A 5,218-nucleotide genomic window follows, 5' to 3' on the forward strand; every position below is an offset into this window, starting at 1 on the left:
CCTGGAAACTTCGCTCCACCCCTAGGCGTGTCTCTGTGAGGCTCTTCCACCCAGAAGCCGGTCCTGGGACCCTGCTCTGCACCTAATCGCCTGGCTATGCAGCCCCTCCTCTGAGCTGCCACCTGGAGCCCTGTACAATAGCTCCGAGACCCAGAGACCCACCACACACCTCTTCCTCCAGACAGCCACTCGGTGTTCCGATGCAGTCACTAGGAGTCCAAGCAACTCACTTCGCGCCTCCTCCTCCCACCAACTGCCCATAGCCCTAGGCAGTCACTCTGAGTCCAAGTGACCTGCCCTGTTCCTCCTCCTCCTCGGAGCGGTGGCTCCGAGACCTAGTGACTCACCACGCTCCTCCTCTGGGCATGCCACTGGTGTTCAGGAGCAGTCACTTTGAGTCCAAACAACTCACCACTCGCCTCCTCCTCTGGCAACTTCCTGTGGCTCTGATGCAGTCACGCCTAGACCAAGCGACCCGCTGCGCTTCTCCTCTTCCTCCAGGCAACCCCCCGGTGTTCAGAAGCGATCGCTCTGAGTCCAAACAGCTTGCCACGCAGCTCCTCCTCCGGCAACTGCCTGTAGCTCTGATGCAGTCACTCCTAGACCAAGCGACCCGCCGTGCTCCTCCTCTTCCTCCAGGCAACCCCCCTGTGTTCAGAAGCAGTCGCTCTGAGTTCAAACAGCTCGCCACACAGTTCCTCCTCAGGCAGCCGCCTGAGCCCCAGTGGTTGCTCCAAGTCCAAGCACTGTGCTGAGCCGCCTCCTCTGTGATGATCCCAGTTGTCCGTGTTTACTGCTCCAGCAGTGGGGAGGGGCGTCTCACCGAGCAACTCTACTTCACAAAGTTTCCTGCGTTCCAGGCCTACCGGCCCATCTGGGATGCCTCCCCAACGGGAGAGACTCACCTGGCAGCTTTGAGTTGGTCCCAAGTCTCTCACTATCTCCTCTTTTGAATCCTGTGTCCTGGAGCAACATGAAATGCAGCCGCCCTCTAGTCCGCCATCTTGAAACCTTATTTATTTGTTCTAACTAGAAGGTTTTTATTTGCACCTTGATTTCTTCTAGTAAACATTCATCATTCAGTAGTGTATTATTGAATCTTCATGTGTTAAAATTGTTTCAATTATTTATTTAATTATTGATTTCTAATTTCACTCCATTATGATCTGATAGAATGCAGGGTATGAACTCCTTTTTGTATTTACTAAGAACAGTGTTGTGCCATAAGATATGGTCTATTTTAGAGAAGGATACATATGCTACTGAGAAAAAGTGTATTTGCTCATTGATGGATGAAATATTGTATATATGTCTGTTAAGTCTACATTATTGATTGTATTATTTAGTTCTATAGGTTCTTTATTTAGTTTTTGTTTAGAAGATCTGTCCAGTGTGGAGAGAGGTATTTAAATTGACCCAGTATTATTGTGTTGTGGTCTATTTGATTCTTTAAATTGAGAAGGATTTGTCTGACTTACATAGATGCTCCATTTTTTTGGAGCACAAATATTTATAATCATTATGTCTTCCTGATGTATAATTCCCTTCTGTAGAATGAAATGAGCTTCCTTGTTCTTACTGGTTAACTTTGGCTTGAAGTCCACTTTATCTGATATGAGGATGGAAACCCCTGCTTGTTTAGGCAATCCATATTAGTTACATGTTTTTTTCCCATCCTTGCCTATGAGGTGATTCATTGAAAACAGCATATCAATGGGTCTTGTTTTTTTAATCCAATCTGAAAAGTCTATGTCTTTTGATTAATGAATTTAGTTCATTCATTTTCAAGGTGAATACTGAGATATGACTTGTATTTCCAGTCAGTTTGGTTTATTTCTGACTTTTAATTTCATTTAGTTCCTCTTTGAATATTCCGTTAGTGTAATTCTTCCCTTTGCTGCTTTTCACCTTTTTTTACATCATCCTCATGGAATATTTTGTTGAGAATGTTGTGTAGTGCAGATTTTCTAATTGTGAATTCTTTTAACTTTTGTTTATAAGGAAAATTTTTCTTTCATCTTCAAATCTGAATCTCAGTTTTCCTGGAAATGAAATTCTGGGGTTGGCTATCACTTTCTTTCAGAGCTTGAAAAGTGTTATTCTATGAACTCCTATCTTTGAGGGTCTTTGTTTAGTAATCAGTTGAGATATGAATTCATTTTTCCCTAAAAGTAATTTGTTTTTTTCCTCTCATGGCCTGTATGATCTTATCCTTATTCTTTATTTTGTTATTTTCATTATAATGTGTCTTAGTGTGGGTCTGCTATAGATTTGTACATTTGGGGGTCTGAAAGGTTCCTGTATATAATTTCCATTTCATTCTTTAGGCTTGGGAAATTTTCAGATATCATATTATTGAAAGTATTGTGCATTCCTTTGCCTTGTATCTTTGCTCATTCTTCTATCCCAATAACTCTTAAATTTGGTCTTTTCATGTTACCCCATAATACTTGAATATTTTGTTCATGGATTCTTATCATTTCTGTGTAATGTCAAATTTATTTTCAATATTAAAGATTTTGTCTTTGTTTTCTGAGTTTCTGTTTTCCATATGTTCTTGTCTGTTGGTGATGCTTTCCATTGAATTTATAATTTGATATATTAATTCCTTCATTTGGAGGATTTCTGCTTGTTTTTATAATGATCTCTATATCTTTATTGAAATGATCTTTCAGTTCCTGTATTGTTCCTTTGATTTCACTCTTTATATCATCCTATACTTTACAGATCAAATTAACTTGTACATTCTCAACTATTCCATGAACATTGTTTCAATTGTGATGTGAATGGATTCTCTTCTTTGGTCATCTTGGTTTGTTTGTGACACTTTCTTCACTTGTTTTTTTCATGTTGCTTGTGTGCTTTTCCATCTACTTGTATGGATCTGAGACAATACAAATTCTACCCCATAGACCTATATTTTCACTGAATATTTTAAGTATCCTGGTTTCAAAAGGGAGACCAATATCAACAACCCCCAGTGCAAACAAATTAGTGCCTTAAAACTAATAGTTTCCAGCAAATCCACTGCTCTCTCACTATAAACAGCAATGATGAATTCAATTACTGTAAATAATAAAAACAGAAAATTTGCCAAACAGTTTTACAATGTCAAATAATGGACAAAGAAAGAAAAGAGGCACTGCAAGACATGGAGTTCATGAGGGAGAAAGAGAGAAGTCAGAAGAAAAATTCATAGGAAGAGTAGAAGAGAGATCAACAGAAATTGTTTGTTTAGTGGGGGAAAAAATATACAACGGGAATTTAGGGAGACAGAGAAGCAAGAGTAGGAATACATACAAATAGAAGAAAAAAATTAAAAGTATAAGACTATACAGACTATTCAGCAGAACTGTAAAACAGCATGCATAAAACAACACTTCAACAAACTAATGAACAAAAAAATGTTTAACATATATGGAGAAATATTCCTGAGAAGAAAAGAATAAAAATAAAATAAATCTCTGTGGAACATTGAACAACAATCTCTGCACAGAATGGAATTCAGGGGAGAACAGAATGAAGTCACATACCCTATTGACCCTCTTCAGACATTACAGAAATTGAATGCTGTTCATTATTTTCTCCTCTTTTGAATCACATCAATAGATTGTGACTGGAAATGCAACAGGATTCAAATGAAACCATCATTTCAGTGAGTGTTTTCAGCAGGAAGTTGGGGTAAGAGTCTCCTTTACATTCCTAGTAACCTTGCCAAGAAGTAATTTAGGCATCCATCTGTATGGGATTGCTCTCAGAAACTGATAGGTAACAGCATTCCCATGGAAGACCTGAAGAGGTGTGCTAATCAGTCCGTTGTTGAAGAAAAAAGGAGGTTGTCAAGGTGTACTTGGCATGAAATTTCAAGCAGCAGCTGCACTGGTCTTTGCCATGAAGTAGCCTTGTGGGGCTGCCCCTGGCTGAGTGCAAATTAAGTGGAATTGTACAGGTGGGCATGGTAGAATTCAACCTCAGTGTGATCTGGGGACACTATGAGTGATGATAAAGGAGAACTATTCTTGTGCTCTGTATTTTATGCATCTCTTGTGTTTCAACTTGACAAAGTTTTACCCCTCCCAGGTGGAAATGTGTGTAGAGGTTGTTAATAAATAACTCAGTTGCTACTGTGACTCAGCAGCAATAGCAGCTCTCAAAAATCCTGGCTTTCATGTACCTGAGTAATGCCAGTTCCAAGTCTTTTGAATACTTAGAGGTTTTTTGAGTCTTTGATCAATGCTTGACAGCCACCATGTGTACTGTGGGATGTAGGAAGCTGTTTTCTCTGCTCCTAAGTTTTCTGTGGACATTTGTGATTGGGTTCCATAGGTAAAGTTATTAAGCATGAATTTGTGTTTTGAAACTTTACATTTAAGGCGATAATAGTAAAGTTATTGAGAAAGGGTCATGTTCCACATGGATGTAGGCAATTCATTGAGAATAATTGGAGATGCATTCAGGAATGCTTTCAGATATGACTTTGGGGTTGTATAAATATCACAAGGCTCTTAGTGTTTAGAACAAATTTTCTTTTTCAGTTTATTCAGGGTAGAATCTACATTTTGTTCTGCAGTAGAGTTTTTCCTGATTAAGTATTTATGAAAAGGTTGCCCTTTGGTTTTTGAGAGATATTATTCTAGTTTACCTTTCAAAATAGGCACTTGTGTAATTTCAAATGTGTGGGGGCCAGTAATGTTATAAAAGGAGTGCCTTTGACTTTAGGGTATGTTCCATCAAATCAAAATCAGGCATTATGTATTCTGCAGTCCATTGCAGGCAAGAGGATGGAGCCCAGAAGCTGCAAGTGCATTTAGGACCTTTGAATGTTGAATTGTCCTTGGGTCTTCTCTTTGCCACAACTCATCTGTACCCCATTTGTACTTGCTTATGTTTCCTTGGAGTTGAGGAATCTCCGGATGTTATTCAGGAGATACTCTTACCATTTTTTTTATAGTCTTTTAAAATTAATTAACTTTTCATTTTCAAAATCTTTCTGTTGGAGTTACTCTAGAGAGAAGGCTTTAGCTTTTCTGCCATTTAATGTAAGGCCTTTGAGTCATACTAAGTTTCCTGCCCTTCATTGCAATGCAGATGTAAATTTGACTTATGAAATGAGTAATTGTGCTGATCACTTCACTCTAAGGTTCTTCTTTCTTTGATCTCACAAACATTTTTGGGCTTCTCCTTGCCAGGACCTGTGACACTGTATGAGATCTGATTC

This window comes from Sciurus carolinensis, unplaced genomic scaffold, assembly GCF_902686445.1.
Source record: "Sciurus carolinensis unplaced genomic scaffold, mSciCar1.2, whole genome shotgun sequence".
Taxonomy (NCBI): domain Eukaryota; kingdom Metazoa; phylum Chordata; class Mammalia; order Rodentia; family Sciuridae; genus Sciurus; species Sciurus carolinensis.